A 27,315-nucleotide genomic window follows, 5' to 3' on the forward strand; every position below is an offset into this window, starting at 1 on the left:
AGCCACCAGTGTTGGTTGCTAGATGTGGTAGGTTTTCAGGATTTCCGATTCCCACTTTGAAAATATAATCCCGGGGACTAGAGTATTTTTGGTTTAAGTGCAAAGAAGTGATGGGAGATCTTTTTTGGCAATGAAAGAGAAAGCAACTTGTTTACATGCTGCTGAGTGGATGGGTTAGTAAAAGGTACTTCAAAGTGGAATATGTAACTGCTTAAAGATAGCATTTATTTAATGATGCACCTTTCGTTTTGTTAAACAACTGATTTTGTCCATTTTACGTCAGGAAAAGTGTAGTGCTGTAAGAAAAAAATGGCAGTTCGGTCGAAAGTATCTGTAGAAGAACGGAAGAATACCTGCAAAATGTGCTCTTACCGATGTAAACGGAGTTCAAACGAAAATGCTGTAAGTAAATACTACACTTCAATATCTTTTGAAACGAACTGTTTTTCGATCCAAAACAAAGAAAAGTTTTAGTTGTATATCGTACTAGAATACTGACGATGTACAAAACGAATAAACTTAATTGCGTATTGTAGAAGTTCATTTCTTAGTAGCTGCCAAGACGGGTTTGAAATACCCTTATTAACTGCAAAGGAACTACTTACACTATGGTAACACAAGAGAAGAAATTTATGTGGAGTTTGGCTTTTGCAGTTGTATGTGGAGTAGAACACGTTTGTGCTGTCTTGCGGCAAAATAATGTAGATTTTTCTCTAGTTTTAAGGGAAATTCCAAAGTCATTGGAAGACGATTTCGTCCCCATTATCCAAAGTGAGCCTGATTTCGACAAGATGTGGTTCATGCAAGACGGAGCTCGACCACATGGAAGCAGGATGGTGTTTGATGTCCTAGAGGAGCATTTTGGGCACCGTATTCTGGCTCTGGGGCACCAGAAGCCGCTCGCATGGGCTTCGATTGGCCTCCATATTCTCCGGATCTGAGCCCATGAGACTCCTTTTTGTGGGGCTGTATTAAAGACAAGGCATAAAAGGGAGAAAAAATGCACTATATTGCAACATCTCATCCTGACGTGTTCGAATAGGGAGCACGAGAAAAACAAGAAGAAATGATAGTCGAACACGCTTCAGTGATAGATTTTGAACGAGATATTCCTTCAGAAAGGTATTAAAGAAAAGGGTTATCCGACTCATATTGTGGAACATCAGTGTGTTTTCAATGACGCTTTCGAGTAATATTTTGGGTCAAAAATGGCTCAAATGGCTTTGAGCACATTGGGACTCAACATCTGAGGTCATCAGTCCCCTAACCAACCTAAGGACATCACACACATCCATGCCCGAGGCACGGTTCGAACCAGCGACCGTAGCCGTCGCTCGGTTCCAAACTGAAGCGCCTAGAACCAGGTTCCAAACTGAAGCTCAAAAATGGTTCAAATAGTGTAACTAACCTGTCTCTACGGGTTATTACGTTAAGATTAGGGTCGCCACCGACTCTAACCATACAACTAATCAAAGGTTTGGCCGAGTCGGAAAATGAGTTAATTTGATCACAGACCAAAAACTCATAAAAATGCATGTCGTGATTTCGCTCATAGGGGATGCGATGTAATTAATGGTTTGCCCGTGCACTGTTCACGAGAATCAAACATTGAAAATAAAAAAGAAAATGCATGAACACTGTCCATAAGGTCAGCTCCCAACAACACACCTGAAAATAAGGTGCAAAAACGTAACCTCGGAACACAAGAGAAAATTGTAGATAAAATCATTTATTCCTAAGATGTGAGGCATGTACACAATTCCCGATAACATTAATTCCTAAAACATTAAAGCAAAGCACCGATACATTCTCCGTTATAATCTACACCTAAAATCATTGGTGTGAATCATTCATACAACTGCTGTTGCCTGATAACTGATCGCAATAACTCGTGAAACTGTACACGTTTCGCCGTACACCCGCGTGTCCACGTGGTTTGTAGAGACGCAATTTCTAGGTAGCGTGGCCAAGTTGCAACAATTTCACATCACACAATCATGAACAGTTAAAATTCTTTAAAACAAACATGAGATCGGACAGTTAGTGAGGACGGTAGCCCAACAAACTCTAATGTTCAACCACTTGGTTGGCTGCCCACGGGCGAAAGATACATAAAGCAAGGAAATCTTACGAGAAGGCGAAGCAATTAATATTTAGGAAAATAAAAGCTTATACAGGCGCAGCTGAAGGCAAACAGACATTCATACAGGAGCGAGTGCTCACTTCTTATCGACACCTTTGCGTGGAGCACTTCCGGCGGATCCAAGTCTGCTATAGAAATTTTCTAAAAGAAAAATCTGCCTAAGTTTTGCATTCCTTGCTGCGACAAGGCAAAGCAATCTTTCAGAGTTGAAAAGCGAGACCAAAAGCTAACCTCTCCTCTGGCCAAGTAACAACGCGCCACGCGGTCAGTCTAACTCACCCTTCTTCGACTGGAGCACAGCTGTGGACGCTTTCCGTACCGGCGGCAGATTGCCTCCCTTTTTCTTCTCCAGCCTCTTCCACGCTCCGCGTGGCCCGGAAAACCTAAAGATGCTATTTCCGCCACCAACCTAACGCAGGTCGATTTCTCACAAGTAGCGAAAACCTCTTTGCCTACTTGACCACTACGAGAGTTGGCTATTCTGTACAACTGCTGCTGATCTGTAAGACTATCGCAGACTTTGTGCAGCAGACTACGCCACCGTCTAGCAACGTGACACACAACCACATTCATTCTATCAGAATACTATGAGAGTTATGAGAAAAGAGAAACAAGGAAAAGGGGCTACCGGACTAATGATAGGAGGCTACAGGAACCTTTCGATGGCTCTGAGCACTATGGGACTTAACATCTGAGGTCATCAGTCCCCTAGAAATTAGAACTACTTAAACCTAGAATGAAATTTTCACTCTACAGCGGAGTGTGCGCTGATATGAAACTTTCTGGCAGATTAAAACTGTGTGCCGAACCAAGACTCGAACTCTTGCCCGCGAAAGGCAAAGGTCCCGAGTTAGAGTCTCGGTCCGGCACACAGTTTTAATCTGCCAGAAAGTTTCTTACTTAAACCTAACTAACCTAAGGACAACACACGCACCCAAGCCCGAGGCAGGATTCGAACCTGCGACCGTAGCGGACGCGCGGTTCCAGACTGAAGCGCCTAGAACCCCTCGGCCACACCGGCCGGCTTAACATTTTGGCTCAGTTAAGAGGCACATAGCGTGTGAGTGGTTATATAAAGGTGGGAAGCTACAGCTGGAACTATTACGTATTTCGCCACGTACGCCAAAGCAATGATGAAGTTATTGCGACCGACCACACAAGCAGCACGAGAGTGGCCTCTTGCGAAATCCGGTCCGCGAGAGCTCGCCCGGCGCCCGCGCATCGCGGCGGTCCTGCAGGCAGGCCCCTCTCACGCCGCCTGCTTGTGGACAGCTGTTTATCGCCTAATAAGGCCGGCGACATTACTGCGGCGCGCGCAGGCAGCGGTCGCCGGCGGCCTTGGGCGCGACTAGTGGGACACACGCCGTCTTCCTCCCAGACCCACGCCGCCGTCTTAATGGCACCGCTTCGCGAGGCGGCCCCTGCGATACAGACGGCTCTGCTACGCTTCTCGTGCCCTGCGCTTGTGCGGACCACCTCCTACGGAGGACAGTAGTTCACGCACAAGGTCAGCAGCGCAAAACAGGGAACCACCATGACAGGTCGAAACGACGTCCCGGGCTGGGAACTGGATCTTTATCCCTTTCTAAATTATGGAAGCCGATGTTTTCTTCAGGTATAACTGAACAGGCTATAGCAAAACTTCTGCAAATGTAATTTTTTCCTTGTTAATCTTCTAATTGGCGTAGTGTTTTAAATTTCCGAAACATGACCTCCGTATGGTATTTCTTACCATTTCTGTTTTCCTTTAGTGAATAATGCTTCAGATCTAATCAAACAGTCCATTGTAGGCAACAAACTATTGGTGTTTTTACACTAGTGGCTATTAAAATTGCTACACCACGAAGGCGACGTGCTACAGACTCGAAATTTAACCGGTAGGAAGAAGATGCTGTGATATGCAAATGATCAGCTTTTCAGAACATTCACACAAGGATGGCGCCGGTGGCGACACCGGCAACATTCTAACATGAGGAAAGTTTCCAACCCATTTCTCATACACAAACAGCAGTTGACCGGCCTTGCCTGGTAAAACGTTGTTGTGGTGCCTCGTGTAAGGAGGAGAAATGCGTACCATCACGTTTCCGACTTTGATAAAGGTCAGATTGTAGCCTATCGCGATTGCGGTTTATCGTATCGCGACACTGCTCCTCACATTGGTCGAGATCCAATGGCTGTTAGCAGAATATGGAATCGGTGGGTTCAGGACGGCAATACGGAACGCCGTGCTGGATCCCAACGGCCTCGTATCACTAGCAGTCGAGATGTCAGGCATCTTATCCGCATGGCTGTAACGGGTCGTGCAGCGACGTCTCAATCCCTGAGTCAACAGATGGGGACGTTTGCAAGACAACAACCATCTGAACGAACAGTTCGACGACGTTTGCAGCAGCGTGGACTATCAGCTCGGAGACCATGGCTGCGGTTACCCTTGACGCTGCATCTCAGACAGGGGCGCCTGCGATGGTGTACTCAACGACGAACCTGGGTGCACTAATGGCAAAACGTCATTTTTTCGGATAAATCCAGGTTCTGTTTACAGCATCATGATGATCGCATCCGTGTTTGGTGACATCGCGGTGAACGCACATTGGAAGCGTGTATTCGTCATTGCCGAATTGGCGTATCACCCGGCGTGATGGTATGGGGTGCCATTGGTTACACGTCTCGGTCACCTCTTGTTCCCATTGACGGCACTTTGAACAGTGGATATTACATTACAGATCTGTTACGACCCGTGGCTCTACCCTTCATTCGATCCCTGAGAAACCCTACATTTCAATAGGATAATGCACGACCGCATGTTGCAGGTCCTGTACAGGCTTTTCTGGATACAGAAAATGTTCAACTGCTGCCCTGGCCAGCACATTCTCCAGATCTCTCACCAATTGAAAACGTCTGGTCAATGGTGGCCGAGCAACTGCGTCGTCACAATACGGCGGTCACTACTCTTGATGAACTGTGGTATCGCGTTGAAGCTGCATGGGCAGCTGTACCTGTACACGCCATCCAAGCTCTGTTTGACTCAATGCCCAGACGTATCAAGGCTCTTATTACGGCTAGAGGTGGTTGTTCTGGGTACTGATTTCGCAGGCTCTATGCACCCAAACTGCGTGAAAATGTAACCACATGTCAGTTCTAGTATAATATATTTGTCCAATGAATACCCGTTTATCATCCGCATTTCTTCTTAGTGTAGCAATTCTAATGGGCAGTAGTGTATTCGACATATTAATGATATGAATATTGTAATAAGACTGAAAGAGATGTGCAAATGTATATTATCCGAAAAAGTGATTAAGTATTGTTAGTGTGAAAATCTTTGTTAATACGCTGCGTGCACGAAACAGTCGAGATTGGCGTTGGACAGTAAAAAAAAATCTAGGTTTTTTTAGGTGCCATACACCTTACAGTGGCATCCTTGCTATTACGATACATCGAGAGGAATATATCGGTGCTTCGAATGCAGCAGTTGCTTTGCGCAAGTGATTGCAGATATGATTCGGGTATGTCCAAAACAAAAAGACAACAAATGCTGAGAATAAAGATCTGTCCAAGTGGGCTGTATTCTTTTTATTACCCGTGCAGATGACGAGTTTCAACCGTGGGTCATTCTCAAGCACGTATCTTTAGCTTCCACCTTCAGTTCACTTTCTAATACATCGCTGGTGCATTTGGACTGGTATACATCGTATTTCTGTGCGTATGTGGTACAAACACAATACATTAGAGTGCGTGCTTATACCCAAAAGCCAGTTAATCAACATCTCGATTCCGTGAATTCGTTTTTAGAATGCAGATGTTGATGGCTCCAGTATGCAAATATTGATATATCAGATTGTGTGTACATGGAGTGCATAGGATCCTGAGATGGCATTATTCAGTGGCCGAAATTGGTTGCTTAAATAAAATAACTTCTGATAACATAGGACTGTTTGGCGATTTTCCTTGATAAATAAGTAAATAGATTCGCCAAGTCGATCAACTGAATAAGAAAATATCGTCATTTAGAATATTTAAAAAAATGTAGACAATTCATCGGTTCAGTTCAATACATCGGCACCATGCATCGAGTATTCTAATGTATCAGCTATATCGTCCATCTCTACTCCGATGTGAGACAGTGAGCTACACGGTCCGGTACCCATGTGATTAAAGGTGCCTTGTGGTTGAAATCGCCGTTGGCGTCCGGTAGCTTTTGAGAGGACGACGGTTCAAACGCACGTCCGGCCGACCTGATTTACGTTTTTCTTGATTTCCCTAAATCGCTTCAGGCTAATGCCGGGATGGTTCCCTTGAAAGGCACGGCCGACTTCCTTCCCTAATCCGATGAGGCCGATGACCTCGCTGTTTGGTCTGCTCCGCCCAAATCAACGCACTGTCACTGCAAATTTTTTTTGTTTAATTTCATATATTCAAACTATTACTTTTTCCAAATACTATATGTATATGACTATGAATGATGGGCAGCTGTGCGAATTTGTCGCACTTCATTTTCGTCAAATGTCTTTCTTTCAACTCGTGCTAAAATCGAACTGAAGTCGACAGCATTTATTTTACATACGGCGTTGTAACCAGCATTATCATTTAAATTATACGTTTTGCGCATCTTTGCCCAAGAAAGATTTAACTGTTTTACCACATGTGTTTTAATATTTTATTGTGGGGGATCTAAATTAACAAATGTTCTGAAACTCTACGTGGCAGTCCGTGTAACTTTTATGATGAATCCAATCTGCGATCAATTCGACGGGCTGAAATTAAAAATTATAGACTTTTTGAGCGGTAGTACTGTCGTTGAAGTGAACTGTCTGCCACAATAAGATATTTTCAGACGCATAAATAGTGACGACGACCCATACTAGGACTACTCCAAGTACTGTCTGCGTAGTAATTTTACAGTTGATTATTGTATGCCATGTTTGGCAGACAACTTTCTGTACTCTGAATTAGGTTGCATATATTCCAAAAATAACCACTCCGTGATATTGCGACTGACACCTCATAACATGTAGCAGAATATTAGTGGCGATGAAAATGTACCACAAGATAAAATTGCGTGCCGAAGCTGCACTAAGTCAAATGGTTCAAATGGCTCTGAGCACTATGGGACTGAAATTTTAAGGTCAACAGTCCCCTAGAACTTAGAACTACTTAAACCTAACTAAACTAAGGACATCACACACATCCATGCCTGAGGCAGGATTTGAACCTGCGCTAAGTCCTGAGTACCTAGACATTCTCGCCAGTGTGTATCGAAAAATGTAATGTTGTTCCGAGCGTGTAACGTCTCGCACCTACTGTTCGACAGTCCGCAGCTTGCGGTCTAGTGGCAAGCGTTGGTGCCTCTGGATGACGGGGTCCCGGGTTCGATTCTCGGCCATGTTGGGGATTTTCTCTGCCCGGGGACTGGGTGTTTCTGTCGTCCTCATCATTTCGTTATCATCATTCGTGACAATGGTTAGATTGGATTGTGTAAAAATTGGACTGTGTAAAAGTTAGGACTTTGTATGGGCGCTGATGACAGCGCAGTTGAGCGCCCCACAAACCAAACATCATCATCATCATCATTACTCTTGGACTATCTTGTGTCCCATAATTTAAGAGGTAAATCTGCTTCATTAGGGAACAGTGATTGGTACACGGCTACCTGTCGAAGTGAGCCTGGTGATGACCACTGATGGCCGTGTTAGTGATGGTAGATGTGTCTCAGTTTATACACTGAATGAATCGCCTAAGCCATAAAATCCGTTCGATTGCGTGAATGGTTCGAGGTGTCGAAATGAGGTTTCTATAAATCAAAGGAAATTTCTTTCTTTACTTTATTTTTTTTATTTTTTGTTTGTTTTCTCTCTAAATGGCACTATATGCCTTGTTTAGAGATGTTCGAAAGCTCTTGAAAAGAGTCCAGTGATCTAACACACGTTAATGTTCGCGTTATAAGTTTTCGCGAACGTATTTCCTCTTGGGTTTAGATTTTACGACGTAGCTATAGTATCAGCTACGATTGTTTTAAACGCAACTGTAAGCTGAATTAGGGCGTATCAGGAGGGACTATAGGAAAATTACTTTGTATAGGTACTCATGTTTCACAAACAGCTTTTGCGGAAACATGTTAACAGTCGGAAAACTTGCTACAGCGACGGAGTCAGCCATGGTGTCACACCGGATGCAACCCGCTTCGTCTCTCAGTTTTAAGTTTAATTTTTTGTGTAATTTCGTATTTTCTATTGTAATTTTTCATTTAATTTATTTATTCTGGAGTTATAGTTATATGCTATTCTGAGTAGCAACACCAATTATTTACATTTATTTAAAATTAGTAATTGAATTATGTTTGAGTTAGCTGAACCAAAGTTTAACGATCAGTGAGCGTAATCTTATGCGATCCTATGCGCTCAGATACCATGAGTTTTTAAAATATAATAACTAAATTGTTGTAAATATGATAAAAATGGTGTAATGGGTACAGAAACCTGATACTCCACTTTGAACCACAGGGAATTTCGAAAATTAGTCCAGGGACTAATGTAGAAGTAGATATTCAGCTAATAAATATTTCCCAAGAAAACTTCCCCAGAACGTGTACCTACAACACTGGTGTCTTTAAAGCGAGAGTGGTTAGGTATTTAAAGGACCGAAGCGACTCCGACGTTATCTTCACTCGCAATCGGGTGAGCCTGCCGTCAAACGTGGGTTTACTAGTTCGTCTGAAAATCGAAAATTAAATTAAAACGCATTGATGTACTGCTCCGTCCGTTCTCGGTAGAACATTTTGAACATAAAAGACTACTTCATTGTAAATGTGATGTAAGATTATTTGACTACCTATCTGAGGCAACTATCTGATAATCTTACATCATATTTACAATGAAGTAGTCCCTCTTGTTTTATTCTGAATTATTAAAATTTTCATCTGTGGATTTGGAGATACTCCGTAGATGCACTAGTTTAAAATCTTTGATCCAACAAAATTTCACTGCATCTAATACTTATCTTTGTACCTGATTATGGCGTAAGAGCCTAAAACTGCTTCGTGTAAGAAATAATAGAAGAGGAATATTACATCAGTGATGTCTGTATTTCATTCACAATGTAAATTAAAATGATAACTTAAACCAAATTTGTAAGTGATGACTGAAAAATAAATTAATAGCACGGCGTTGTACGTAAAAAGTTGGAGAAACCACTGTCGCTACAAGCATTAACTCTCTCAGAGATTAATGTGAGTGGTAACGTTTTAGAAATGTGACTTATTGTAATAAATTTGAGTTTACAAGCATTAACGACTGTCTCGTCTCACTTAGGTCTTCCCTAGTATTCGTAGTATCGTAGTATTAATTTACAATGTGGAGCTATCGCCATACAGAGTTCTGTAGTGGTCAACTGCGGTAGCCACGACTATATCAAAAAGATACCAGAGAACCCGTGTTAAGTTCCGTAACTCACTTGCCACTCCAAGCTCCATTTAGCGGCATTTTGCAAAGAGGGCAGGTTAGTCTGTCCAGTACAAACTGTTCCCTGTCGGGAAATATGGAACTCCGTATGTGAGGAACTTAACTTTGTAGGTGCTTAGAGCATATAGGTGCTCCGAGCATCCGTTGAAAGCGGATGCGCCATTACCCCAAGTAGGCTACTTGGTAGCCTGGAGACTCCGCAGCGAGCAGACGTATGTCTCTACCAGCCAAGGGCTGCAGCTCGCGGGCACGTTGGAAACTATTATCGAATATCACCTTGCGCGCCTCGTAAAGTAATACGGAATAAGTGTTGTATAAGTATTGTATTATACAGTATAACAAGATGTTTCCAATCTAATTCTGAAAATGAAATGAGGGGAGTACAGTGAGTTCTCTAATACTACACATACCAAACTTAAATGCACTATCGCAGGACCAGAGACCTGCAAGTAAACTACGTGCAACTTGCAACTCAGTTACGGTACGTGGGCTGCACTCAAATCAGGTGGGACGCAATTCAGGTCTTTCAGATACTTTTGAGCGTGATTTGTACACGGAGAACAACTTGGGTCATATCGCAAGCCCCTGGTGCAGTCCTCGCTTTTCTTTTGTCTCTGATGAACGCTAGCCGTCCAGGACAATATGCTGTCTTCTATTACTTGAAAACAGTAGAAGTGTTCGAAGCACTTACTTACCTGGCAATCTATTAAAATGTGACACCGGGTCAAATCCTCTCCGGAAATCGAGGAATGTGATGATCTACCTCTTGCACTACAGTCATTTTTCACAGGAAATCGCGCCAGAAATAATGCATAATATTGTATTTTAACAAAAATATTGGATCCAATTATAACAATACGCTACTTACTTTTTATCCAAAAGAAATTGAACTATGCCCTGCACAGATAACATTCAAGCCGGATAATCCGGATGCGGGTTAATCGGTAGTTTGGTGTAGGTGGAAGGCATTTATACGCAACATGGTACGAGATTTATACACCAAGACATTTGAACTTGCTTTTTTATGATACATAGAATTCTTCTTACTGATTTTATAATATTAAAATGGTACCCTTTAGAATAAAAAAAAAAGATTTTGTAGTAGATAGTGACACGTCAGATAGCCAAATTCTTGAGTGCTTTCATTTATGTAATTGTTCATTATGGTATTATATTTTAGCCATTGCTTTTACCACTACTTATTTTTCACTTTATAATGTCAACACCGTAATGATTCACCATTTGACTTCACTTATGGACTGTGCGGCTGGTCCCGCGGAGGTTCGAGTCTTCCCTCGGGCATGGGTGTGTGTGTTTTTCCTTAGGATAATTTAGGTTAAGCAGTGTGTAAGCTTAGGGACTGATGACCTTAGCAGTTAAGTCCCATAAGATTTCACACACATTTGAACATTGAACTTCGCCGCGGTGGCCGTGCGGTTATAGGCGTTGCAGACCGGAACCGCGGGACTGCTATGGTCGGAGGTTCGAATCCTGCCTCGGGCATGGATGTGTGTGATGTCCTTATGTTAGATTTAAGTAGTTCTAAGTTCTAGGGGACTGATGACCTCAGATGTTAAGTCCCATAGTGCTCAGAGCCATTTTTGAACATTGAACTTCTCTTATGACCATTCAACAAACGTGCTGGCGACAACATATTAACACACTACCGCCAATATAGTCTCGACGCCTTACTGCTTCATTCTTGCCGGTGCATATCGGGAAACACGCGCCATCGACATAGCAATATGTGGTGTCCTGGTACAGCCATGACTACCAAAAGCCATCTTGACGATGGCGTCTCTATAGAAACAGCACTCCTAAAGCTACAAACTAATGACACCTTACAGCCTATCACATTGGCTCTTTTAATTTGAAATATTTTTAACTTACACCATTGTTATCAACGAACTGATGAAGTTATTTAAAAGACAATTTTCGGATAATGTTATACATTTGCTTTTATATTTACTTCATATTTTATTCGTCCAGTCATCTTACGTAAATCATTGACCATTGTCTGAGGCTGACATGCAGCATAGCCTCTGCCTCGTGATGACTGGGTGTTGTGTGATGTCCTTACGTTAGTTAGGTTTAAGTAGTTCTAAGTTCTAGGGGACCGATGGCCATAGATGTTAAGTCCCATAGTGCTCAGAGCCATTTGAACCATTTTGAACCACATACAGCATAAACCGAAGCCCACGTGAAAGACAGACTACGGCGCAAATGTCACACCATGTGGCACTTTAGGTCTTACAAGTGCCAGCAGTCGTCTCTGGCAGGGAGCGAGTAACTATTTCAGACGAGTTTAATTCTTCACTGCGTGTTTAACTGCATACAAGCTATCGATAGAACGCGACAACGTTAAGACCTTTAGTAGATATCTTTCCATAGACATTGCTTTCCTGTGGGCGTCGTACGGAACTGAGCGTTCACGAAGTATGGCGGACAAGATGACTGGTGTGACGTCACACGTTCGTTGCGGGGGGGGGGGGGGCGTATTTCTCATGGGTCGCGGCATAAGTGCGCGCTTACCACTATATATAAAGTGTGGCATATTAGCCATTAGCAGCATTAAACTACTGTGATTTCACGCCTGTACCGCCAGCTGCAGCCATATCGGTAAATGCTGCGCTATTTTAACTCTTTTCGGTCATTGGTTCCTTTCTTCCTTTCTCGCACGCTACGTTATTTTCAGACTTTCCTATTTAATGTGACACTCTTTACATCTTTACGGTGCGTTGGATCTGAAGATGGCCAGCATTGAAGGCCGAAACAGGTCATCATCTTTAAATAATTTTTTATTGCTTCTTCTATGCTCTGTTATTATTATTTGATGATATGTATTTAGTTGGAAACAAAAATTGAGTTGCAAATGCCGTGAACGTTTATTCCTGTCTACGTGACACATGGTGCGTTGGTGGGCAGAGGTCGTCGAGCAAGTGGCATTCCGCGCTACCAGCTTGTGCGTGAAGCCGTGAGCGGCGCTCGGGTGCCCGATATTTGACCTCGGACACTCCACACGAAATTCGACGCTGGCGAGCCTTGGCGCTCGCATTCCTGCCATCGGGCAGCACTCATCGTTCCTCTTCCCCGTCCTTGAGGGGCCGCGTTGATTGACAGGGCGACTCCAGGGGGCCCGAAAACGAATTGCGGATGTCGGTGGAGATGCTACGGCGCGCAGTCGCGGTAGGGTCGCACCGCGTACGAGATAAAGGTCAAGAGCGACGTGCCTTAATTGTACAACGCCTCGAGCCTTTCACTGCGAGCGCATCACTCGAAGGAAAAGTACCTCGTGACTGATGAGGACTCATTGCCTTACTTACGCTGAAATATTATCGCCGTTGAAAACGTGGTATGCCAAGGTAACGGAGAACTTCTCTTTAAGGAGAAATACACTTTAGATTCAATAACACGCACCGCGCACTCGTTCTGTAAATAATAAAAAGAAACTGTTCCGACAAGGACGGCTGCCGTCAACGGTTACGCTGTCCAACAAACAAAACAAGAGCGTTGGAAGCGGGGCACGCGCTTCACTCATGAGCGAATCGGGCTGCGAGATTTACGGTCTAGCAGCTCCTGGAACGTTGTACCAACAGCTACTCCGTAGCCGTGTTACCGTCGTGCTATTACAACATTTTTCCGAATGGTAGTCTGTGTCGCTGTGACAGCTCGGCCAGTGTCAAACTGCAGCTTGCAGCAGGGTCATGATAAATGTAATCGCCCACATTTGTGATTCTATGCCAAGTGCTCTGCCTCTTCCCCGATTTACTACGACGTGCGTCAGGGACACATCAACTACTACGTCATTATGATGACAGTTCTGCTGTGGTAAGGAGATCTCGTACGAGGACATCAGCAAGAAAAGTGACTGCGGGAAAGATTCGATCGACACAATGTGTAAGTAATGCGGTTTCTTCCAGAATGACTTTCCGCTCTGCAGCAGTCTGTGCGCTGTTTTGAAATTTCCAGGCAGATGGACCGTTATGGGACCGGGAATGGAACCCCCGACCTAGTCTTTCGTGTTCAATGCCCCTACCAGCACTCTTCGTGAAGGGGAAAGTTCCCTGTTTGAGACCCGGTGCAGCCAAGTACTTTAATTTGCCAGGAAGTTTAAATGGCGGCCTGATTTAACTGGTTTTGACTAAGGGCACGTGTTAATCGGTCAGTGGCATACAATGAATGAAAATGGGTGGCCTATCGACAAACGATGACGGAATCTACATCTACATCCATACTCCGCAAGCCACCTGACGGTGTGTGGCGGAGGGTACCTTGAGTACCTCTATCGGTTCTCCCTTCTTTTCCAGTCTCGTATTGTTCGTGGAAAGAAAGATTGTCGGTATGCCTCTGTGTGGGCTCTATCTCTCTGATTTTATCCTCACGGTCTCTTCGCGAGATATACGTAGGAGGGAGCAATATACTCTTGACTCCTCGGTGAAGGTATGTTCTCCAAACTTCAACAAAAGCCCGTACCGAGCTACTGAGCGTCTCTCCTGCAGGGTCTTCCACTGGAGTTGATCTATCATGTCCGTAACGCTTCCAAGATTACTAAATGATCCTATAACGAAGCGCGCTGTTCTCCGATGGATCTTCTCTATCTCTTCTATCAACCCTATCTGGTACGGATCCCACACTGCTGAGCAACATTCAATCAGTGGGCTAACAAGTGTACTGTAACCTACTTCCTTTGTTTTCGGACTGCATTTCCTTAGGATTCTTCCAATGAATCTCAGTCTGGCATCCGCTTTACCGACAATTAATTTTATATGGTCATTCCATTTTAAATCACTCCTAATGCCTACTCCCAGATAATTTATGGAATTAACTGCTTCCAGTTGCTGACCTGCTGTGTTGTAGCTAAATGATAAAGGATCTTTCTTTCTATGTATTCGCAGCACATTACACTTGTCTACATTGAGATTCAATTGCCATTCCCTGCACCATGCGTCAATTCGCTGCAGATCCTCCTGCATTTCAGTACAATTTTCCATTGTTACAACCTCTCGATACACCACAGCATCATCCGCAAAAAGCCTCAGTGAACTTCCAATGTTATTCACAAGGTCATTTATGTATATTGTGAATAGCAACGGTCCTACGACACTCCCCTGCCTCACACCTGAAATCACTCTTACTTCGGAAGACTTCTCTCCATTGAGAATGACATGCTGCGTTCTGTTATCTAGGAACTCTTCAATCCAATCACACAATTGGTGTGTTGATACATATGCTCTTACTTTGTTGATTAAACTACTGTGGGGAACTGTATCGAACGCCTTGCGGAAGTCAAGAAACACGGCATCTACCTGGGAACCCGTGTCTATAGCCCTCTGAGTTTCGTGGACGAATAGCGCGAGCTGCGTTTCACACGATCGTCTTTTTCGACGATTCCTACACAGTAGATTTCTAGTCTCCAGAAAAGTCATTATACTCGAACATAATACGTGTTCCAAAATTCTACAACTGATCGACGTTAGAGATATAGGTCTGCACATCTGTTCGACGTCATTATACTCGAACATAATACGTGTTCCAAAATTCTACAACTGATCGACGTTAGAGATATAGGTCTGCACATCTGTTCGACGTCCCTTCTTGAAAACGGGGATATGACCTGTGCCCTTTTCCAATCCTTTGGAACGCTACACTCTTCTGGAAACCTACGGTACACCGCTGCAAGAAGGGGGCAAGTAGCTATACATCCACATCTACGTCTGCATCTACATCTACATACATACTCGGCAATCGACTATATGGAGTGTGGTGAAGGCTTCCTTGTACCAATGCGAATCATTTTCTTTCCTGTTCCACGCTCAAGCAGAGCGAAGGGGAAAGCGAATGTCTGTATGCCTCCGTGCGACCTTTGATTTCTGTTATTTTACCTTAGTGATGCTGAGGCGAAATGTACGTTGACGGCAGCAGAATCGCTCGGCAGTCAGCTTCAAAGGCCGTTCTCTAAAACTTTTCAGTAGCTAAAATTAAAATCGCAGAGCAGCCACAAGTAATATTAATATTTAGTATAACTTTTCTTTATATGTGTTGCGCGGGAACAACGTCGTTTCCCTCCAGGGACAGCCACTTGAGTTCACGAGGTATCACTGTAATACTCGCTTGTTGATCAAACCTACCAATAATAAACCTAGTAACACCCCCCCCCCCCCCTCTTAATTACCTCGATGCCATATTTTAAACCGACTTGCGTGGGGTCCGAAACACTCGGGTAGTAAACAAGATTGGGTCGCACTAGCGTTCTATACGTTGTCTCCTTTACACATTGATCACACTTTCGTAAATTTCTCTTAAAAAACCGAAGTCGAACATTCGCCTACCCTACTTCCTTTCTTACGTGATTATTCCATTTCATATCGCTTTGCAGCGTTACGCCTAGAGACTGTCGGAAGAAATCCGCAACATTAAGAAGTTGTGCTCCATAAACGAAACTAGGTAGGCTTGTTTCTGCATCTGGAAAATAATGTCTACTCATATTTCGTGCCAGTCACGTAAGAGTGGCGCTAGTGCATGACAGCACGCACTTCACACTTGACGGGAGACTAGTGTTCCAGGCATCTTCAGGCGTTCACTGAGTGCTCAGAACTGGAAGAGCGCTGTGACGCGATAGATGGGCATACAAGAGACACTGTACAACACTTCTGCGCCAAGCTTCATCGGATTTTCACGGAGGGTTTCGCGACCGATCAGACCTTGTAAAAGAAAAAAAAAGCCCTCGTAATTACTATCATCCAACGGCCATAGTTGCCTCAACACAACAGAATTGTCAACGGAATAATTTTAAATTCTTACCTACCTACTCTGATAAATCATTTACGTATGCTGAATACATTAGAGATCGTATTACGCTACCTGATGGCAATATCTGAAGTTACTTTCTTTGCTGGTGAACATTCACCATCCAGTAGTCCAGTATGGTTTACTGGATTCTTTTAGTAAAATTTTCATCGAAATAATCGCACTCCATAGGATCATATGCTGGTCATTAGCCGGCGATGTGGCACAATGTCGGAAATCTGTCTGCCCACTTGCATCTACTGTTTGCAAGATATCATGTATGAATAAAGCAAGCTATGTTTCGCAAGACTAGTTTTGACGCGAAAACGATTCTACGCAGGTTGCAGTGACGGTCGGTCGAACATCCTAGAGTGATAAAATACCGTCACATTTAAACTGCTAACAGCTACGAGACTAATAACGCGTAACAATGGTTGCGCTCAGAGCTGATGGATAATGTCTGTACGTGTTTGTAGTGCACTACTTGTTTTGTCTGTGAAGTCATCGAACCATTGTAAGTGTATGCACGTGATTGCTACGAATGTGCTTCTTGTAAAGTTACTAGCCCATTTAGCGCGGAAACGCGGTTTAACAATGACACTAATGTGGATGTTACTGTGAAGAGGTTACGGAGGGCTACTAGGAACCTAAGTGAGACAAATTTTCCATGGAATATGAGTGGTCGCGAAATGGAAATCACAGTGAAATCAAAAATTTTTGGATTGCAACAGTTAGTTACAACTTCCACCTACTTCTCTACATAGTCGCCTCTTCAACTAGACATTTGTCGTAGCATTGTATCAAATTTGTAGTGCCCTCGTTGTAGATGGCAGTCGCCTGTGTTTTCTGCCAATTCTCTGCACTGTTCTGCAACTTGTTGTCTGCACCAAAATGTTATCTTCATGGCCATCGGTTCATGTGAACAGAGATGAAAATCAGAGTGGGTCAAGTCAGGGCTGTATAGTGGGTGATTAAAACACTTCCCATAGAAAATGCCGCATTAGCATCTTCAATGCGCCTGAAGTGTGCTGCCGTGAATTGTGATGAAGGACGAAATGCCTGACAGCTATGTTGCGTGGGCTGCATGAAAGCAGGCGAAATCTCTCACAGGCACTCGCACTTGGAGGGAGCCACTATTTTCTGGGCTTCCTTAGGTGCTCACTGTGAGCTCAGAACCGAAAAGAGCGACGTGACGCGTTCCGACGATTGTACAAGAGACACTGTCCCACACATCTGTGCATAGTTTCATGGGACAGTCACTGTGGTTTCCATTTTGCGATCGATCGGACCTTACTTTCTCAATGGCTCTGAGCACTATGGGACTTAACATCTATGGTCATCAGTCCAATAGAACTTAGAACTACTTAAACCTAACTAACCTAAGGACATCACACAACACCCAGCCATCACGAGGCAGAGAAAATCCCTGACCCCGCCGGAAATCGAACCCGGGAACCCGGGTGTGGGAAGCGAGAACGCTACCGCACGACCACGAGATGCGGGCAGTTTCTCATAGACCTCGTGGATTGAAAATTATAAAATAACGGAAGATGTCGTCTCATATGACTCGTAATCATGCTCGGGATTACACAAAAGGCGACAGATGAAACTCGCGTTGAAACAAATCCTAGAAGCCTAAAAAATCCAGTGCTAAGCGAATGCGTGAGTTACGGGAGTGTCGAAAAGGAAATGAACTCTATAACGGTCGAGAGCGTTACTTACCTTTGAGATTAGATATGTTGAATTGATAGTTCTTAAGTTTGCTTTTAAGGCGACAAAGACGCCATTATCAACAGCTCACTGTGTTTGAACGAAGTCATGCAGTAGGGCTACGAGAAACTGGAAGTTTCTTCTGCGAAACTGCTGAAAGATTAGGCAGGAAGAGGAGGAGCAGATTAGTGTCTAACGTCCCGTCGACAACGAGGTCATTGGAGACGGAGCATAAGCTCCGATAAGGTAAGGATGGGGAAAGAAACCGGCCGTCGCCTTTCAAAGGAACCATCCCGGCATTTGCCTGAAACGATTTAGGGAAATCACGGAAAACCTAAATCAGGATGGCTGGAGACAGGTTTGAGGCGTCGTCCTCCCGAATGCGAGTCCAGTGTGCTAACCACTGCACCACCTCGCTCGGTGATTAGGCAGGAATCTAGCTACTGCACATAATTGCTGGCAGCTGAAATCACGAGTACGTACAGGCGCAATATGACAGAGCACCAGGCGGCCACGTGGCACTACCGAGAGGGGAAATCGTGTTCGGCGTGTGGGTCTGGCGCTCCTTATTGCTACTGCAGCAGCAATTGGTACCACAATGACACAACAAACTGCTACCAGTCGGTTACTTCAAGGACAGCTCCGACCACGGTGCCCTATAGCGACCCCAAACCACTGCCATTTACGACTTCAGTGGTGTCAAGCGAGAGCTCGTTGGAGGGCAGGGTGGAAGTCTGCCGAGTTTTCTGATCAAATTTGGTTCTGCTTCGGTGCCAGTGATGGCCGTGTGTTGGTTGCAATGAGGCCAACTGAGGGCGTGCAACCAACCTATCTGCGTGCTAGACACATGGTCTGGGGTGCTATTTCGTCTGACAGCAAGAGCACTCTCGTGGTTATCCCACGCACCCTGACTGCAAATTTTTAGATCAGTATGGTTTTGCTGCCTTTCATGAACATCATTCCAACAGGATAACGCTCACCCGCATACCTTTGTTGTAACCCAACATGCGCTACACAGTGTCGACATGTTGCCTTGGACTGCTACATCACTATATCTGTCTTGAATCGAGAACATGTGGCACATCGTCGGACGACCACTCCAACGCCTCCCGAAAACACCATTAACCAACCATGTATTGACGAAATTCATCAGGCATGGCACTACGTCCCACAATATGACATCCGGCACCTGTGAATCAGTCACAGTTTGACTGATTCACTTTTGCATTCTTACATTCAACATTCTAGTGGTTACACCAGTTATTAATGTACCAGCATTTCACATCTGCATTGCCTTATCTCCGGCTTACATTAACCTGTGGTTTTGCAATGTTAATCACTTAAATATTTTATCTAGACAAATGTATTCCAGAAATTTGATTACCAATCTGTATTAGCTTGTACAATTCAGCGTTAAGAGAAAGCTGCCATTAATCACACCGACTAAAAATTTGGTCTAGGTCATTTTCATTTATACTCACTCAACGGCGACAACTTCCTGTACACCACAGCACCGTCAGCAAACAGCTACATATTGTTGCCAGTTAGGTTATTTACGTATATAGAGAATAACAGTGGTCCTGTCACCTTTAACTGCCAACGGCCATGCCGCAGTGGTAGCACCGGTTCCCGTCAGATCATCGAAGTTAAGCGCTGTCAGGCTTGGCTAGCACTTGGATGGATGACCATCCGGTCTGCCGAGCGCTGTTGGCAAGTGGGGTGCACTCAGCCCTTGTGAGGTAAGCTGAGGAGCTACTTGATTGAGAAGTAGAGTCTCCGGTCTGGGAAACTGACATACGGCCGGGAGAGCAGTGTGCTGACCACATGCCCCTCCATATCCTCATCCAATGACGCCTGTGGGCTGAGGATGGCACGGCGGCCAGTCGGTGCCTTCTGGCCTTCATGGGTTGTGCGGGAGGAGTTTTATCACCTTTAACTGGGGTAGTCCCGACGATACCCTTGTCCCTGACGAGCACTCGCCGTCGAGGACAAGGTACAGGGTTCTATTACTTTAGAAGTGTTCGAGCCACTGACATATTTGGGAACGTATTCCGTACGCTCGACTTTTGTTAACAGTCTGCAGTACGGCACTGTATCATACGATGTCTCATAGAAAAACATCGATAGACTTACCAGTTCGGCAGACCTGAAAAGATGGGAATTCGAGGCACAAATATTATACAGTAAAGTACTATATATTCTTGTAAGCTAAGTATGTTTCTCACGGGCAATAGATAGCTCATGAAATGGGGTGTACAATGATGCAGGCTGTTTGAAGGATACTGAGCAGTATTTACGGAGAAGATAACTTGTGTAAAATAAGAAGTAAATTCTCCATCAACACTGCACTGCAAACGCTTAGTTTCCGCGTTGTATAATGGCAACGCATGGTGTGTTAATTGATGCAACTCTTCTTTACCAAACCTGTCATTTGTTGCATTTGGCGAATCAGTTACAATTTATATGTGTTCAACGTACCCATTTTCCGCCTGAATACAAAATACACTCCCGACTATGTCTGGCATAGCGTGAACTTGCTGACCTGTTTCTACTAATCGCCCAAGTCTTCTGTAGAACAGTTTTACATATGACCATACATGTCTTTGAATGGTTGATTCTGGATGACAGGGAACACGTCCATCTTGACCTGTCCTCTGACAGGTACTGTGAAGAAGTTGAGAAGATCCACTGTTTGCAGACTGTACCATCGTCGAATGATACTGATATGGTACCTAAGGTAGGAAGTAATTTGTTGCGAATGTTAGCAGTTTGTCCCTCTAATACTGTTTCGCAAATGGTGCATTGCTCATAACTGACCATTCGTAAAGTGGGATCTCGTTGATCAACGAGGAATCTAATCTCTTAGAACTGTTAATCATATTCGACACACCTTAATGAAGTTTGTGGAACTTATTGGCGGGAAATAAAGATAACCTGAAATGTGCTACCTTTAAAGCAGATTATTCCTAACTGGAGATGGATTTAATAATAAACAGAAAATAGTGAGGGTGGAACTGCGAGCTGCGATGTGATCGCATGATTCAGAATCCGGTTAATTACGCTTCATGGATGTGTACTAGAGATCTGCTATAAGTTGCATGACTGTGTACAATTTGACAAGAAAGTGAAGCACCTAAAAGGGAAGGAGGAAATTAAATGAAACCTCGCCCAATTAGAGGATATCTGACGTTCCAGTGATTACAAATTCGACTCACATTTGTAAATAACTTAGCAGTATGAGCCCATTTATGAGAATGACGTTGCACCTCATCTGCTCATCTGTTCTGGATGCATGTACTGATTCCACTGGGATGGTATTATACACTCCTGGAAATGGAAAAAAGAACACATTGACACCGGTGTGTCAGACCCACCATACTTACTCCGGACACTGCGAGAGGGCTGTACAAGCAATGATCACACGCACGGCACAGCGGACACACCAGGAACCGCGGTGTTGGCCGTCGAATGGCGCTAGCTGCGCAGCATTTGTGCACCGCCGCCGTCAGTGTCAGCCAGTTTGCCGTGGCATACGGAGCTCCATCGCACGCAGTCTTTAACACTGGTAGCATGCCGCGACAGCGTGGACGTGAACTGTATGTGCAGTTGACGGACTCTGAGCGAGGGCGTATAGTGGGCATGCGGGAGGCCGGGTGGACGTACCGCCGAATTGCTCAACACGTGGGGCGTGAGGTCTCCACAGTACATCGATGTTGTCGGCAGTGGTCGGCGGAAGGTGCACGTGCCCGTCGACCTGGGACCGGACCGCAGCGACGCACGGATGCACGCCAAGACCGTAGGATCCTACGCAGTGCCGTAGGGGACCGCACCGCCACTTCCCAGCAAATTAGGGACACTGTTGCTCCTGGGGTATCGGCGAGGACCATTCGCAACCGTCTCCATGAAGCTGGGCTACGGTCCCGCACACCGTTAGTCCGTCTTCCGCTCACGCCCCAACATCGTGCAGCCCGCCTCCAGTGGTGTCGCGACAGGCGTGAATGGAGGGACGAATGGAGACGTGTCGTCTTCAGCGATGAGAGTCGCTTCTGCCTTGGTGCCAATGATGGTCGTATGCGTGTTTGGCGCCGTGCAGGTGAGCGCCACAATCAGGACTACATACGACCGAGGCACACAGGGCCAACACCCGGCATCATGGTGTGGGGAGCGATCTCCTACACTGGCCGTACACCACTGGTGATCGTCGAGGGGACACTGAATAGTGCACGGTACATCCAAACCGTCATCGAACCCATCGTTCTACCATTCCTAGACCGGCAAGGGAACTTGCTGTTCCAACAGGACAATGCACGTCCGCATGTATCCCGTGCCACCCAACGTGCTCTAGAAGGTGTAAGTCAACTACCCTGGCCAGCAAGATCTCCGGATCTGTCCCCCATGGAGCATGTTTGGGACTGGATGAAGCGTCGTCTCACGCGGTCTGCACGTCGAGCACGAACGCTGGTCCAACTGAGGCGCCAGGTGGAAATGGCATGGCAAGCCGTTCCACAGGACTACATCCAGCATCTCTACGATCGTCTCCATGGGAGAATAGCAGCCTGCATTGCTGCGAAAGGTGGATATACACTGTACTAGTGCCGACATTGTGCATGCTCTGTTGCCTGTGTCTATGTGCCTGTGGTTCTGTCAGTGTGATCATGTGATGTATCTGACCCCAGGAATGTGTCAATAAAGTTTCCCCTTCCTGGGACAATGAATTCACGGTGTTCTTATTTCAATTTCCAGGAGTGTATAAAGCCATTGTATCTGAGCTGTGCGCAGCTCATGTTCGTGCTGTTGTTGCTTGTTATCTTGTCTTGGCGGTACCCCCATCTCGTTTCTTATTCGATTTACTGGCGTCACTAAGTTGCTGGCTTGCCTGCCCGTGAGTGGCAGCAGCAGCACGTATCGATAAGAGCACTGTCGTACTATCTTTGGAGCGGCCGCTAGTATTTCCAGGTCGTCGAGTGTCAGGAGATCAGTCTAGATGGAGCAGCAGTGAGGTCCTGACAGCCATGACTCGCCCGACCGTTGCCGACACACATGATGAGTGGGGACGACCTTGGTTGGTCGTTCGGTTGGTAGTCTCATCAGACGAGGTGTATTTGGTTGCTGACCGCTTCTGGGTTCTCTGTGTGTGTCGACTTGTGATTCGTCCTTGTTGTTCCAGAGTCACTGATTTTAGTATTGTTCGAGTTGTTTGTGGAAGTGTTTCGTGGAACCGTGTGTAGCTTGTGTGCTTTTAACTGAGCAGCTATTTTAATTCTCTCAGCGTGCTGCATGTAGTCAGTCAGTTGGGACGGAGCAGCGAGGAACTCTCCGCGGAGCGGGCCAGGACGGGACTGCTGGCGGCGTGCAAGCACTTTCAGATCGTGTGGTGCTACCAGTGAGAGTGACAAAGTTCGCTGCCCACCGAACGTGGACGCTGCAGTTAACCTGTTATGAAGCCTCAACTTTTGTGACATCTCTTTGTTCATTTGCAGGTTGTTGCTCTCTGCGCTGTTCAGGCTAGCAGCAACGTATGATGTGTTGGGCTCGGCGAAATCTGGCAGCTGTCTTCCTATATTGTGATTAACTATTAAATTGACTGTTACTTACCAGTGAAGTGCACCAGCGATATTTTCTGCTCTGTGGCCGTTAACACCCCAGTTACCTGCGCTCGTCGTTAGCGTACTTTTCCAGCAGTGTGCCTTTCCTCGTCGTGTTGATGCTGTCCGACATGGCGTGTAGTTTGACAGCCTTTTAAGTTGTTTTGTTCTTATTTTCTTAGAGTGGATATTGTTCCCTTGGCTCTTTTTAAACGCCAGTTTCTGAAGATGTAGTGCCGTTTGTATCCTCGTCCTCAGCCGATATTTTCCATCGTTGTGCCGTTGGTCAGACAGAAGGTAATTGGTTAAATCGTTGGTTGGTCTTTGGGCTGTGCCTAGTTTGGGTTGCCATCCGATTATTTAACTTCAACTCTTGGCTACCTGTCTCACCTTACCTTACGTTTGAGCTACGTTCTCAGGCCGACCCTTGGAACCCTTCTGAGCACCACTTATTCTGTTTGTTTTAGATTGTGATTTTCTTTTTAGTTTGAAGTATTGTGCGAGGCCTTTGGCCGTGCATTAATTCACTTCTTTTTAAATTTTAGATAAAGGCCTTCAGCCATTTTAAATTAAAATTTTGAATATTGATTTTATTTTAAAAAAGAATATAATTTTTTTGTTAAAATTGGTTCTATCTGAAATTGTTTGTAATCCAGGCTCTATGCCGTTAGTTGTTCAATGTGTTATGTGTGGCCTTCAGCCGAGGACATACGTGAACCCCTTTTAATAAGGCGTTCTGCCATGTGTATTCCTTAAAGGAAGATTTTTCATAAGAAGAAATGAGTTTATTTTAAATTGTTTGTCTGACTTGTTGTTCAGGCCTTCAGCTGTTGTTTCAAATTTGTTTGTGACCCTCAGCCGTGCAATAAGTTAATATTTCTTTAATTAGGCTTTCTGCTGTTCTGTTACGAGTTTAAAAAGAAATTTCTTGGTTATAAAAATTGTTTATTAATGTGTTTTAATTATAGTTGTCGTTCAGACGTGTAGTGTAAGCCGTCAGCCGCTAATTGTTTTCAGTTACATGTTTCCTTTTCAAAAAAAAATTTTTACCTTCTATTTTTAATTGCTTTTGAATTTTAAGTCAGGCCTTCTGCCATTCTTGTTTTTGGCGTGGTTGTGGGCCTTCAGCCAAGAAAGCATCTCAAGTTTTCTTTAACTATGCCTTCAGCCATATTGTTTAGTTGTGATCTCTTAAAGCAATGTGCAAATAAGTGGTTATTAGAAAATAAAGTTTGTGTTTGGTTGTGCAACTCACAGTAACTGTTTACAGTCCCATCCACAACTGTAACTTTATCCTGTGTGCTCTCTGAGTACGTACCAACCTGGTTTCAGTATCAGCTCCACAGACAAGCTGGCCCAGAACTGCTGTAACAGGTCACTGGCATCCCGGACACCATGGTCCCAACATATTCTAGTGGGGAGAGATCTGGGGTACTTCCTAAGCCCTCGAGTACCTCAACATCATGTAGACAATTCATAGAGAGACGTGGCGTTTGTAAGTCAGAATTGTCGTGATAAATAAATGGCAGCACGATACTGTCGCATGAGAGGCAACACGTAAAAACGCAGGACGTCCGTGACGGACCTTTGTGTCGTTAGGTTCCGTCAATCACTACCGGCCTTGCCCTGACGTCATACCCGATGGCTCTCCATACCATGAGTCCAGGACTAATACCGTTGTACCTCTCAGAAACATTGGGAGCGTGGACCATATCCCCAAGTCGCTGCCGTACTCGCCGACAATTGTCATCCGGGGCTGTGCAGAACCATACCAGCGGAAAACTGCTGCTGTGACAAAAAGGGCGGAATCTTCTTCTTCAAAACATTCAGACAGGAAAGAGGGGAAGCATCTTTTCCATTTTGTCTTCTCACCAAAAATGTTGGCTTTCGAACGTATTCACTCTCTTTTAACACAGAATATTCTAAATCCTATTGTGCAGTCTGTCTTTGTAGTGAAGCCTTCATACTCAGCATATCCTTCTCACAGTTACTGTGCATATATCCCTCTCCTAGTGTCTCCTTTTCTTCTCCCTTTGAATTACATTGAGTCGCAATGCCACTGTCTCCTCTCTAACCTACATTGTTTCCTTTTGCCTTTCTTTCCCACTGTCGCTGTCTTCACCATACCTCATAGCTCACATATTCTGGGAGGTCTAACGTACATTTTCCCAATACATACGTGTTTAAAATTTCGGTTCATAACGTGCCCTCCCCCTTACACATACGTGTTAAAATTCGCCGGTGTGGGAGGCTCCAGACCCTTCAAGTCTACGTATATCTCCAATCAACTGTATTTTTCAGTTCCACTGCCTCCCCTCTCCTTTTCTCCCACTGGTTCTATCTCCATCCATCTCTATTTCTCTTATTGCCACAGTCTCTCATTATCCACAAATATCTCCTCTTTCTTTGGCTCCCACTAAATATTGTGTCCATCCACCTCCTTTTCTCGCTTACTGGCACATTCCTCTCCCACCGTCATGCTCTCTTTTCCACCGTCATTGTCTCTGTGTTACTTTCTTTCATCACAAAAAAACTGGAATACGTTCGCACGACAAAATTCTCGGCGAGAAAAGCAGAATGATGATTGTGCCAACTGGTTCTCCACATTTCTCTCAGAGACTTTTAAGGAGGAACGTACTCACCTTTTTTGCGCCCGGGTAAGAGCCTACTTCCGCTGGTCCCCTTCTTTACCCTGCCACAGCAGTGTGTGCTGCTTACATAAAACGATTGCTGTAGGCCAGTAAAGTTTTGACTGTTTATTTATATACTTTGACACATTTATATGTTTTGAAATATAAAAACGATGAATAGGTACGCATAATGTAAGGTTAACACAAAACTGCTAGCTTCACATTTCTTTGGTTACCTTGCTCAGCGATCGGAAACGCCCGGTTTATGACTTGTATCTTACGAGAGTAAAAATGTTGTTGTACATATTTTATTGTATTTTCAGTCTTTAAAGTGTTACAAAATTTTTGCAGTCATTTTGAGTTATTTTCTGCAATGTTAAGACCCTTTTTAGCCCTTCTTATCAGTGCAGTACCACTTTAGGCATATGTTTACAGGCGTGAAGTGTTAATTATAGAGAGACAGCGTTTTAAAGAGTTTTATTTATGAAATACTGCTGACTAAAAACATAACAGGTAGCATGAGAACTTTTGTAATGACCGTAGAACCCTTTCCACGTGTTTCCTACGTTAGTTAAAACTACGTGTACGCCTCAGACTGGATATTACGTGCCGAATTCCGGTTAATTTGAATCTCTGGATCTTCGTAATGGGAAATGCTATCGAGAAAAGTGTCAAGATTCCCCGAGAACATACTCTTAAGGACATGTGATAAAAATTTCGACAGCTGGCCTTGAAGCGAAATTATAGAAGTGGCCATTCCCACAGTTATTATTTTTGGCACCCAAATATTGCGATTTTCCGTATTTTCTCAGGAACCGCCTATGAATAAACGGTACTTTTGTAAGCTGCCTAAGGTGCGCCCTGGGCCACACCTAATTCAAAGGAGCCAACAGATATAGTCAATTGATCTGGGCTTGCAGAAATGCGTAATGTTTAAATTTTGACCCTAAACTGTAGGATAACTGCAGTATGGCCACTCTTCCGATAGGTGTACATATGGTCAT

At 44.6% G+C, this 27,315-nt stretch overlaps 1 pseudogene; it reads left to right on the forward strand.

The window, feature by feature from the left end:
- Nucleotides 1-19,691: 19,691 nt before the first annotated feature.
- LOC126254129 (5S ribosomal RNA) lies at nt 19,692-19,809 on the forward strand (annotated as a pseudogene).
- Nucleotides 19,810-27,315: the final 7,506 nt, after the last annotated feature.

This window comes from Schistocerca nitens, chromosome 4 (genome assembly GCF_023898315.1).
Source record: "Schistocerca nitens isolate TAMUIC-IGC-003100 chromosome 4, iqSchNite1.1, whole genome shotgun sequence".
Classification (NCBI taxonomy): Eukaryota; Metazoa; Arthropoda; class Insecta; order Orthoptera; family Acrididae; genus Schistocerca; species Schistocerca nitens.